The sequence below is a fragment of the Nipponia nippon genome, unplaced genomic scaffold (assembly GCF_047370975.1).
Source record: "Nipponia nippon isolate SJK-2023a ecotype South Korea unplaced genomic scaffold, ASM4737097v1 scaffold_9, whole genome shotgun sequence".
In the NCBI taxonomy this organism is placed as follows: domain Eukaryota; kingdom Metazoa; phylum Chordata; class Aves; order Pelecaniformes; family Threskiornithidae; genus Nipponia; species Nipponia nippon.
In genome coordinates, this window is record NW_028262413.1 from 14,301,159 (window position 1) to 14,314,679 (window position 13,521).

Genomic DNA, 13,521 nt, shown 5'->3' on the forward strand with positions numbered 1-13,521 from the left:
TATAAACCAGCTATACCGAAGCGCCCGAGCCCAAGCTATCCAGGCACTGTGGGGCAGTGTGGGTGCTGTGGGCAGATGGGATTGTGCTTCTCTCCTCTGCACTGATCTCTCAGATGCTGAAATTACCCGGGGAAATGTCCCATCCTCTGGGAATGCTCACAGCCAGGAGAACTGAGCCGGATTTGAAGCCACGGTTCCTCCTCTGTTTCCCCTAAGGAATTTTGCTTGTGCATTCAGAGCCACAAAAAGTCTGTAGCGCTGAATTTCCTTTGATGTAAGAGATATTTATTAGTATTACTCACATGTAAATAGGCTTCCCTGCTCTGGCCTCTAAGGCAGAGGAGATATTGCTGCCTGAGAGAAACAGAGAGAGGATTTGAATGATTTCCACATGCGAAATCCACTCGGATGGTTGTTGATCTGAAAACAAAGCTGGTTTCTAAATTCTGACTTTGTTTTCCACAAGTTTGCTATTCCTATGCTCTTATTTCTTCCATTTTCTTTGTAAATACAGATTGACATCCGTAAACTTTCTGCCTATTAAAATTGTGCCTTCATCAGCATCTCTTCCTGCAGGAACTTTGTGTGATAATTTCTAGAAGCTATTCTTTGTCTTCCAGAGGTCTAATCTTAGACAATAAACAAACCCAGACAAATGCTTTTTTCAGTCTGGAAAGGCATAAGTAAGTAACCTGTACTTGTTAAATTAGGCACTGTAAAAATGCTGAGCTTTAAATCATTGTCCTAGTAATTATTGTCATCATTGTCATTATTAGATGACATAAGATTTTATTGCTGATAATTTGGAGGCTTTGATACATTTATTTGAACTGACTGCTCCTTTGGCTAAGAATAATTGCTGAAATTCCTCTCATGGGCTTTTGCTTCTATAAAAAGATTGTTGACCTTGAAGCTTTTACTTGATTTTGAATTCTTATTCAAATGCAAATACTAATAACCTAGAGAAAAAGATGTAACTTCCTAAGTAGATGTTCCTTTTGCGTTCTGGGGACCTTGTACAGAAAAGTCAGTTTTGTTTGCATTGTCAGAGATCCCCAGCCTCTCTCTTAATGCTTTTTTTTTTTTTTTTTAAGAGTAGGAAGGTAAGTCTTTCTTTTTCAAAAACAGATGTTGATAGCTTTTAAGTGCTTTGACTGCTGCAGACGTGCACTGTGTTGTTTAATGGACCTCTTGGCATTTGTGTTGTTTTGGTTGGATTACCATGTTCGGGAAAGGGTATTATCAAGGGCAGTACTGTGTACATCCTGCATCGCTTTTTCTTTCTGCAGTTTTCCAGACCTTTTAATACTGGAGGTGTCTATGTAGTCTTCATAGTAAGCTTTTTTTCTTACCCTTATTTGGTGAAGAATAACCACAGTCTTTTGGTGCTTCTTCAAGAGTAATATTCTCAAAATTATCAAAAACAAATGTGAGCCTTGGTTTTACCTAACTAGCTCTCTCAAAAATGAGATTTCAGGACTTTTGAGACAATTTGGTGATAAGCTAGAGCATCAAAGCAGAGGCAGGGATTCTCCCATGGGTTTGGTGGGTAGTTTTTGGCAGGTTCTATCTACCTCTGAGCATTTGTTTCCCCATCTGCACAGAGGTTATAGTGCCAGCTTTCTTGGTGAACCAATTTCAGTTTTGCTGACAAAGCAGTGGGCACTTTATTTGTAGTAACTGCACATTTAAGTGCCTTGCTTGTTGGAGTTTCACTGAGATACTGAACATCTCCAAGTCCTGCTGCAGCTTCAGCTTCAGTTGCTCCTGACGCTACCCAGAACCTGCTCAGCACTTGGCACCGCTGACCTTCAGAGGCAGGAGCAGTAGTTTTGCAGGGAAGGTTTGCATGCAGATCTAACTATTATGGGAGCAGAAAGATTTATTTTACTGTGTTTTCTGTTTTACTTAGTTAAAATGTTGTGGATCCTGAACTTCCAATTCTGATTTCTGTAAGGACAACTCCAAGGAGCTTGGTACAAAGACTGTGCATCTGCCCCCCAAAGCAGCTCTGGAGTCTTCTGCACAGATGTACCACTCTCGTCCATGGAAAATGATAATGCCATGACCATGGGTGAGAGGCATCAGTGAATAAACCTATAAGGAGAAATGGCTGGATTACAAGAGAAAAGCTTTTTACATTACAAATGATAAGAGGTGACAGAAGCTTTAAAAAATATGGAAATAAGAATTTGAGAATTTGTATGCTTATTGAATCTCTGTCAGGTGCAGCAGCCTAACACACATGGTAAACGTGACTTTGACTAGAGGATCTCATGGAGATGTTCAAATAATTAAAACTCAGATATATTTCTTTTGTAGTGTATTCATCTTGTCCAGTGAGAAGAGTGTCTGAAGGCTCTGCAGCAAACAAGAGGGGTCTGGACAGACAGCTAATCAAAGATTTCTAAAAATAAGCTCCAAGTTTGAGAACTGATGTAAATTGTAATGCTCCAGGTCGTGGATACTTCTCTGAGAGGAAAAGGTGTGAATTGAGTGTGTCCATGTGTTTGTGCATCTGTGCTGGTTGGTTCCCAGCTGTGATTATTTCAAGGTGTTTTGTTAATTCTACACGAACACTTTTGTTTCCCCCTTCTGTAGCTGCTGTTGGAAAAAGGCAATGGCCAGGAGGCTGCTGTAACCAGGCTGTTTCGCTGTTCACTTCCTAACAGTGTGTTGCATGAAATAGTGTGCATTTAGGTGATGTACCTATTCAGCTGTGGTAATAACAAAGAATGATTTAGGAAATAAATTAAGAAGAAAAAAGAGTTGGATAACAACATATAATAGTGCCAGGCAGTGTAAAAGACTCTGGAGAGCTCCGAAATGTCATGGTTTCATGCAGTGTGCAAATAAGGATGAAATTGAAAATCAGCTATTTTAGGAAAGGTAACTCTTATTTGCATGAAATAAAAATCAAATAATTTTCAGGCCACCTTAAACAGCAATATTGAAGGTCACTTAACTTAACGGAATGACGCAATACAATAAGGTATACCTGGCATAAATTTTTAAGTAGAAGTATAATTACTGATGGGATTTGTTAATTTTTATTTTGAATAATCACATGTATGTTTCTATATAATAACTGACTTTAGTCTGCAAACATCTAAAAATGTTTGACTCTTAGATGGTTCTGTAGTATTGAACTCTAAGTCTTAGCCTGAAACTGTTAGAAACTGAGGCAATGCAGAAATAGGGAATGAAGATTTTCAATTGTTTTTAATCAAGCAAGTAAAGCTTAATGAGTCCAATGACAAAAAGACTTCTCCTTGTGATGGCTTGTAGGCTCTGATGGATAAAAGGCCAGATGAGTCAAAGTCCTCTCATGCAGAAATTTAAAATACTTCTTTGTTTATGAAAGAGAGGACACCTTTGTTCCAGCAAGCTACTAAAGTGTATTTTGTGAATTGCAGACCGTAGGAAATTGCTTCCAAAGGGTCATTATTACAATATGTCAGTGATGATCACTGACTGCTGTGACATTCTCCACCTAGCTTTTGCTTTCCTTTACATGAAAAGGTTGTAATCTTGGCAGCATACAAAAAAACTGTGTCTGGTCAAGTGTGGCACAAATGAGTTGAACTTAATGGTCAAAAATTGAAAGGCTGACAGTTTTAGATGATTTTTAACAGTGGGACTAGCATGCCAGACTTCTTGGCTCTAGAATCAAAGCTGAAATAAGCAATAAAACAATTTTATGTTAAGTGATTTAAACTATTAGGCTCAGACAGAAATTTGAGTATTATACCAGTAATGTGGTCTCTAAGTAGTACATTTTTTTCATTATTATTCTTCACATCCGTGCCTCATATGATCTCTTTTATTGGAGTTAATGGCAAATACTCTTAGGTAATAACAGGGGTGCAGGTTAATTATTCAGTAACTACTGCTAAAGAATGCAATGTTTCCACTCCCGGTACAAAAAGGCTTCATTTTCCATCATGTCATTAAACATCCTCACTTAGAGTCCTGGAAATGAATCATTGCCTCTGATTTAGGATCATCAAAAAGCACCTAGTTTCTGCCTTTATTTAATTGACTTGTGATTTAATGTTAATGAAATCCATGTATCCCTGCTCTTATATTTTAAAATGGAACTTGTCTGGGTTATATCTGAGGCAGTGAAACCTAGCTGTGGTGCACTGTGATAGTGTATCTCTGTTGACAGTGACGTCCCATGCAAATCCCAAAGTGTTGAAGTCTACCAAGAGCAGCACATTGTGGTCTGGATACCGCAGGCTGCGTGACAAGATCCGTCCCTGTGCTGATGTTCATCTGAGAAACCCTGCATCACTTCAGCTGTTAATGTTTAAAAACCTGTGTTGGGTTTAAATAGTCAACTAAAGGAAGAGTCACTGTGTTAGGTTACTAGAAATGTGGCTTTCCTGTGTTGAACAATCCTCCACTGCCTGTATGTGCCTGGGTATGTGTCTGCCAGGGCTTCGGTGGGACGGAGCTGCGGGGTCCTGCACCCTGGGCAGAGCCTGTGTAGGAGTGAGCCAGTCAGGAAAGCAGCACTGTGACAGCTCGGTGGTGAGATTTCACGTGACTGCTGCTGATGGGTGTTCCTCTTGTCCCCTCTCCCAGCTACAGCAGGGCTGGAGGATGCTGAGGGAGGAACCTGTACCCATAGGGATTCCTCCTGCTTATACAGTCATTTCTCGCTGGTTTTTGTGTACGTGTGTGTGCAGGCTATAAACCTGTCAAACGGTCACTTCTGTGCTATTCCTTAAATTTCTCCAAATGACCTTTAGACTGCAGTGAGTATGCTATTACTTCAGTCTTTTGAAATGCTGGCAAGACTTACTTTATATAGATTTGTTTCTTCCCTCAAGATAAGTTCTTCACTGCTGTGACACTGACAGCTTCACTCGACAGCCTCTGCTACATTTACCTGTCCCACAGGTGGATGTTAGATATTAGACACCTTGCTCTGCATGTCCATACGGGGGCTATGTGGGGCCCTCGTGACAGTGGGATGGCTGAACAGTGAGCCACGGGGAGTCTTCTGTTGCAGAGGGGCAATGGAGAATTTGGCAAGGACCTTTGGAGCAAAGAATTTGGGAATCTGGAAGGGAGAGAATTATTCCCAGCTCAGAAAAATGAATTAGTAAACAGATTGTAATACAATTTAATAGCAAGGTGTTTATTTGCCCCATCCTCCTATGCGTGAATCGTTCCTCCTCAGCCCCACCGCAGGGCTTGTCCTGCTGAACCCACCGCTGTCTTGGGGGGCAGGAGGGGCTGTCCCTGCCTTTCTCCCCCCTTTCCTCCCTCTTGTATTTGCATGAAATTCAGAGTGAGCACAGGCTGCAGGAATGCAATGGTGAGTCTTTTCCTCGAGGGCCAGGCATTTGTAGCAATGTTTAATTAATAATAATAATAATAATAATAATAATAATAATAATAATAGTAATAATAATAATAATAAATCCTCTCAACCTGTCTGTCTCCTGCAGCTTAGGTAAGCATTATCAGAGAGAAAACTGGGGGCACTGGGGTTAATTAAGTTGCTCCGGGCTGGTGTTTGAGCCAGGCGGGATCTTCAGTCAAGAAAACCCTGCAGTCAAATGTAAGAAAATTAAAAGTGTTGCAGTCTCCATGGAGGCTATGTAGGCAGCCACAACAAGGTCACAGAAGGAACAGAAACAGCAAAATGAGAAATGCATGTACAAAGTACGAACAAATGAAGAGGGAAAAGAGAAAGAAAAGCTCTTGGGAGGAGGACAGGGGTGTATTGTGGGATTTAACTGAAAACTAACATTTTTTTGCTCCTTGTCCCCCTCCCCTCCATAGGTGAGGCCAGATCTTCAGGATACATGGGGATGCTGGGTTCACACCACCTCCTCTTGCCTCTGGTCTGATTGCAGATAAGCAGCCTGTGTCTGTGATAGGTTTCTTCGTCCCAAAATATATGCAGCAAAGTATGTATTTAATATAATCAGCCTGTAGGCTATAGATCAACAGCATTTTCTGCTTTGTGCAGCTTCTCGAATGAGTCATGTTTTCCTCTTCGTTTGGATGTGCGTATCCTCTAAGCCAGTTGATAAATTGTTCTGCCCTAACTCAATTAAATGTGGTTGTGTTTTCCTGTAGTGCTACGGTTTAATTCACAGCATTGCAGCGAATGTACTGTAATGACACTTCTTGTAAGTTATTTGTACACATTGCAGTTTTGTCTAAAAGAGCTACTGCTGTAAAGTGAAATATGAATTTCTACAGCAGAACAAAGGCTTCTCACACTGCACCTTTAGTAGAACCTCCCAGATCAGTGCATGGAGGATCCTGAATGTCAGCAGAAGACCTCTGAGCGATGCCTGTTCACCCTGATGTACCTGGTGCTTCAGAGGTTTAGTGACAAGTTGCTCATGATTCAGGTGGGAACTTTTGCTGACACAAATTGTCACGATGCATTCCAGTCATGGGGAGTGGTGGCACTTGGCACCGTCTGTAGCTCAGCCCTGTTCAATATACAGCCCCAAACCTCTCATCACTGTGTCTTGAAAGAATTATGTTAACATCAAACGATGATCTCCATTTTCTCATGTGATAGTGCAGCCTCTTTTCTACAGCAAGCTATTATCAAAGTGTAAAATTTGTTCAAATTAACATCAGAAGCTCTCTCCCATTTTTGGGGGCTTCGAAAGCTTGGGTGATATATCAATGACCAAATGTAATTGCTTTCTCTAAAGTATGGCTTTCTAAAAGGAAATCTGACTTGGTGGATGTATGTAGTGAATGATTTAATTTATGTAGAAGCAATGGGTCTGAAAAAGGAAGAGGAGGAAAAGTTGTGATATGGAGGCTGAATTCATCTTAAGTTATGAATAATAGATGACTCATTTGGGAATATTTTTTGCTAGATTTAAATTAAATCTCATCAAATACATGATAATTGGATATATTTATAAACCTGCAAAGCCTACTCAAGGGGATTTTAGTAATATTGTCAATACTACAGGTTAACCATAAAACTAGTCAGAATTAATTATTCCAAGCAGTTGTACCTGGCTGCAATGGTAATTCATTATAGTAATCCCTGGAAACTGAGGTTTTAACAGTCTGTCTTCTCTTTCTGGATTTGGTTTTTAAATTGTCTCTCAGAAATTAGGAAGTGCTCCTTGGCTCAGCAAAGTAAGGGCTGCTTTTCACCAGCCTGATTCAAAGTACTTTTAGGAGGTTTAGTCAAAATAGTGTTGTGGTTTACCAAGCACTCCAGAACAGTCAAGTTGTTAATGACTCATAAAACTGGCTTCCTAGTCACTGCTGTCCCAGCTAGGTCTTCTGAGGTCTGAGCGATACTTTTCTCATAATCAGGACATTCATATACATAACAGGGACCCTGTCTGATCTTGCTTGTTCTTTACACGGGCTGTACAAGCGAGGGCTCTGTCCTTCAGCTGAGCTGGTATTTCTCATGGCACCTGCAGGAGCTCTGAGGATGCTAGTGAAGGGAAATTTGATGGAGTTGGCGAACAAATTCAAATCTTGGTCATATTTGCTCTCCTGGTCAGAGAAAACCATTGGTCTGAAAACTTTTCAGTCTTCTGCTCCTGCCACTCAAGAGCTGCTGTGGTGTTTGCAAGGCTCTTGCAAGATAAGAGAGAACAAAAGACTGATCTCAGCTTGCAACCTCAAGTACTCACCCTTTTCTCCTAACGTTTTGTGTCAGGTTGTCTAGAATTTCTTCTCCAGTAAGTGGTACAAGCTGTCGCACTCTCTGGCCCTCTGTTGCTTTTTTACAGGAGAATAAAATTATGGTTACTGCAAACCTCTAGTTCTGTTGAGTTAATCTGGCTGCTATAGGTCATGTTTGCCTCATCTGCATGCAGTAAGGCACTTCTCCGTTGCTTTAAGGGCTGTAGCATTCTCTGCTGATGAACATAGTTAGATACTTATTTTTTTTTCCTACAAATTATCAGGTCATTTAAAAAAATGAGCTCATTTTAATCTAATTCTGCATGTGCAACTGTCTGGAGAGTTATTTTCGGCTCCAGTAGTTGCAGTTTGCAATTATTATGCTTCTTTTAAGAAAAGAAAAGTAACAGCTCTATATTTTATGTGAATTACTGGTGATCTTTCAGAGAAACTTGTGTTTAGGATAAGTAATAGAAAAAATAAGAGGCCAAATGGATGGTAATGTGGACTTGAAAAAGCACAGAGGAAGTAGGAACATATGTAAAGATTACTAAAATATTAACATTTGACCACTTAGGCATGAATATTTCAATTAAAAAACATGTAATTCTTATTGAAGTGAAATCAACAGTTCCTAACTAACCAACTAACCATAGCTTCTGATCGTAAAAAGGCAACATTTTTATTTCATTTACTTAATGGCTGCGATTCATGTGTGTGTGCATTCAGACATGTCTGCAACTTATCTCCTGTATCTCTCATGTAGGTCACGGATTTGAAATGGGGTGTCAAGAAGTGCCTCAAGCACTTTAGTTCATTCCCATCAGGAGTGTGGACGTAGTGGTGTGATAGTTTCCTCTGTATTTGCACCCATGTTTTGAGTACTTTTTGAGTACAAGATGCCAGTTTATGTGTCTTGTCCAGGTGCTCCTAGTACAGGCACGGCTGAAGGTCATGTCCAATTTCAGTACGTTTTTGAATTTGACGCTATTTTGTGCATTTCCATAGAACTTGTGACCAATTTGAACGCTTCAAATTCAGCAGCATTTTGTCAGTTTATTTACTGGAAAAAAGCTGGTGACTAGAATATGTGCTTAAGGCTGCCTTAGATTTCACATTTATTTTTATTTAAAGGCATAAATCAATATTTCTGTTCCTTGTATAAAATAAGTTTCACCCATAATTTTTTGTATCAGAGTTTTAATCAGATACATTATTGACCTCAAAGTGTAGCTTGGGCCATGAAGCCAGGCATGCCGCAGGGAGCCTGGCTGGCGATGTGCGTGGCAGTGTGTGTAGGGGTGGGTGCTGGGTGCCGGGGGAGCGTGCAGATAATCTCACATGAGGAGGGATGGATTTCCCATTGATGGCTCAGTGACATTCTAAGCTCAAAAAGAGAATTTAATAATGAATCTGCTTCCCATAGTGCGCTGGCCTGAAGCGTTCACCATTTCTAGCTGTCCTCTGCTCCCCTGTCCTGGGGGTTGCTGATGCCGGAGCAGGGGTGTGTATGTGCTTCTCAACTATTATTTGTTATCTGGAAAGGAAGCAAGTGTCAGCTTCTATTAATACACCTGTCTGCAGCTATTTCCACTTACATATACCTATTACCAGGAACCTCAGACCCTATTTTGCAGATATCTTATGCAAACGGGCAGACAACTTCCCCTGCAAGCTGCACAATAGAGGCATCATCCACAGAGCAGCTGTGAATCTCCTGCCAGGGGCTCCCCAGCTGGGGCGAGTCATCACCTCCAAACGATGACTAATACTCCTCCAAACGAGCTACATTGCATTAAGGTTGTAGAGAAACCTCTGGAGCATTTGGCCTAAGCTGTTGGAACATTTTCTTGCAAAAACAGCTGCTGCATTTCTTTGCTTTCCTCTCCCCGGCATTGAAAACAGGGAGAGAGAGGGGAGTGAAGGCAAGGAATTACAACGCTTGGAAAGAAGGAGAATGAGACTGAAAAGGCAAGCTTGGGAGATTTGAGACCACCACCAGAGGAACTGAATGCTGAAACTGGGGGTAGTAAATATTTCTGGTCTTTTTGATGAGATTTAAGATTTACTGAAGAGGATTTTTTAAAAATGTTTTCTGTGTTAGTAAGCCAAAGATTTTTGATACAAAAGAGGTACTTTCAGAAATTTAATACAGATTGTCAACAATCTGTATAGTGTTTAACAAAGGGAGCAGGTTAATCCAGTGAGTGCGAGACAGGAATACATGATAAAAAGCATCAGTACCTGAGGGAGTAGTGCAACGAAGCAATGGGGAGCAAAAGAAGCAGTGAAAGGCTTTTTTAGTATTGCACGGGGATTTCTGGATTTGCCAAACCCTGTGTAAAGCACGTGCACGTAACCCTGTGCATCTTCCCTTGCCTGGTTTGAATTTGTGTTGCTGAAATGGATTCTTGTTTTCATATTCTGGTGCAAATCAGGAGGGACATTGGACATGCCAAAATCAGAGTTTTCTGTAAGGTGCAAGCAGGGTCCAGGATGGTGCTGGGTTTGGATCACCAGGTCACTGCCTGCAGACATCCAGACACTGTGGGTGTGTGTGCCCATATACAAAAGAATAATAATATTATAGAATGGTTTGGGTTGGAAGGGACCTTTAAATGTCATCCAACCCCCCTGCAATGAGCAGAAAGAAACCCTTTTCCTTCTCTCTGTGGCTTGGAGGTGCAGGGCCAGGCGGCGCAGGGGACAGGCAGCGGCACAGCCACTGAGCAGGGATGCGGTGACTGCACTCTGGGTGTGGTTTTGGGTACCGTTCAGATGTGATGCCCAGTTCCCCTGCCAAGAGCTTGACAGCACATGGGGTCTGTGCTCTCAAAAGTGTCTTATACTCATTTCAGCATCTGCAGCCTCAAAATTCAATATCCACCCAGCTTAGCAATAACTAAGTTTATTTTTCCTGCATCTAATCCCTGTTGTAAGAGATGAGCCTTGCTAGGGGCAGGTCAGAGTTTAGAGCAACAAGATCTGAGAGTAGGCTGGACCAGCATCCTAAAAATGTGTTACTAAATGAGAGGGCACACTATGGGTGTGATCCTGAATGGCACCACTCATTTGAGACCTCTTAATGTACTAGAAGTAAGTATTAGTACAAATGAGATTTGGAGCTGATGGTTTCTTAATTAGATTTTAGCATTCCGGTATTAATTAATTTACTGAAATATTTCAGCATGTTTTCCCACACTGCATCCCTCTCCCCCCTCACTGAGCAGCTGACAGCAGTGAGACGTAGCACAAATTAATCTTTATAACTGCCACGTGTCATTTCACCATTTGAGTAAAGGAAACAATGAAAGAATATTTGTTCTCTACAAAATATAAAGCAACTGAACATCTTTCCTAACAAGTGAATAACAAAGTTTAAATAACCGTGTCAAAATATCCTTTTAAAAAATTTCTGATTTGGTTGCCTAATCATTGTAATTTAGTGTAGTTTCCTTCTGAGAAACTGTATTATTTAGGAGGCCATACAAGATCCCAAAGGTATAACTTGATTTCTGCAGATGTTGAAGTTTTCTTACAAAGGAGGAGATCGAGGGCGTTTTTGTCACTAGCTGAGAGCTCATCCTGAAACCTCTTACCTCAATAAAATGCACTCCCCATCAGTGTTCATGCTGGTTAGTGTGTATTACAGAAAAACAGTTCTATCTTGATTATAAATATATCACTTTGCTGGTAAATGTGACTGAGTTATCTTCAGGGTGGGAGGACTCCATTTCAAGTGCTGCTGGCCAGGCTGGGTGGTCGGTGTGGACCTTCCCCAGCTCTGCGGGAGGGCTGCAGGGTTACGGACATGCCCGATTGTTCAACCACACCAGGGAAAAATTTTGGTTTTGCATCATGGTTGCAAAGTGCCAATATGTGACGTGTTAAGAATAGTCTCCGTGACTAAGAAAGTCCATGATCATGTGCAGGGAGGCGTGACAGAGCATCACAGTTGGGTTTTGTACTTAAGCCTGCAGGACTCCGTTAGCTTACTCTGCTTTCCCCCCCACTTCCATACTGTTTGTTCTGTGGTTTGGGTTAATTTTCTTTCCAGCATAAAAGCCATTTTAGAACATCCTCTCCAGCACCCCTCTCTCCCTCCAAAATACTGAGAAGATCATGCAAATGGCACACCAGAGTGGTATCATGAGCTGCACCTCCCCGGGCACTGGAAAGAGCCAGGATTGTGCTCCTGTAAATTAAACCGCCAACATTCACGCCACATCCCCCTGGCAGGCAGCAGAGGCTCAGAGCACCTTTCAGAGATGACCGATTAAACGAAATGGAATTTAAAAATCTCACGAACACCTCTTTATATGATAAAGTACAATGGCTAAAGTGTTTCCAGTGAGTCATTTCCCAGAGTTTCTGAGACGATTTCTGAAAAGACACCATTCATTGCCCTCATTATGCCAATTCCAGCTGAAAATCAAGGCTGAAAATCAAGGCCATGTACTCCGCTGTAGGAATGTGAAGTGAAATGTTTAAGGGCCCTTTATACTATGTAAGTTCCTGCTAAATTGCCTGATGTGGTACCTGGGATTGAAATCAGAGGACATTAAAAATATTTCCCTTGAAACACATGTCCTATTTGTTTGATACGTGCATGTTCTTTTAGGCATGTGACAAAAGGAAAGAGTTTTCAGGAAAACAGCTCAGGCACTCATAAAACTGGTAGAGTTTATTCTTCTGCGCTCTCCTTCCTTACCAGAAATTCTTGTGATAAGGGGAAAACCACCACATGACACAACCTTTATCTTTTGGGGAGCTAAAAGGACATCATTCTTGTATTAGAGGGTGGTGAAGATGAGGATGAGTATGACAAGAAGGACAGAGGACCTTTGAAGGTACCCAGTTATGTTTGGTTTGGAACTGGCCTGTAGTACAGCTAAAAGACAGACCTTGCTTTGAGGCTGAAGCAGAAAAGGCAAAAGTTGAAGACATTAAAACATCAGGATGCCATTCTCCGAAACTTCAATGGTGTAGGATTTAGGAGCTTTTGGTGGGAGGATTGGCCAGGAATCACAAAGGTAGGTGAAAGACAAAGCTTCCGGGAGTCCAGTACTATGATAGGTGAAAGATTTTAGATCTGAGTTTCTGAGTTCTGGTGACCGGCAAATTTATGAACTTTTATTTTAAATTAATTTTAAAGACCCCACCATTTTACAGCAGCAGGAACAATAAGAGAAAGGAAAACCCCAAGTCATGTAGCCAGCTGTGTTCCAGGATGAAAATGTATAAGGAATAAGCAATTTGTGGAATCCTAAATGGAGAACTCTTGTGGAGGGGCAAGAAAAATGGCAAAAAGTAAGAGCCCTTTAGGCAAAGTAGATAATTGAACTGCGTTGGATATGTGATTTTTTTTCTTATGTATCCAGGCAACTATTTGCTTTAGATGTAATGACTGTTATAAATCACAGAATGAAGTTTCTAACCCCAACACATGCCTGGAACAGAGCTGTTGATGCTATCCAGCTAATAAAGCATATTTCTTGAAGCAACAACAAGTTACCTATCACTGTGTCATTCACTGTGGTGACATGATTACAGGTTAGGCAGGGCATCATTTAGGACAAAGCTGAAGGAACCGTACAGCATCTTACAAACAAATTATGTCATCTAACATGTGACTTTCTGAATGGCACACCAAGATGTGCGGTATGATGATCAGAGCTGGTTCCTGTCTCTCCCATTGCTTTGGTTTGGGCTACCATTCCTCCTGAGTGGGCAAGACACCCAGGGCGAGGAGACTGAGAGAGCGATGCAGGCATGCGAGACCTGCAGATGAAAAAAAATTTCTACTTCTGAAGCTGTGCATTTTATGCTATTATCTAGCCCTAACTTTTAGATCTGGATTACTTTTTGGTTTGCTGGATT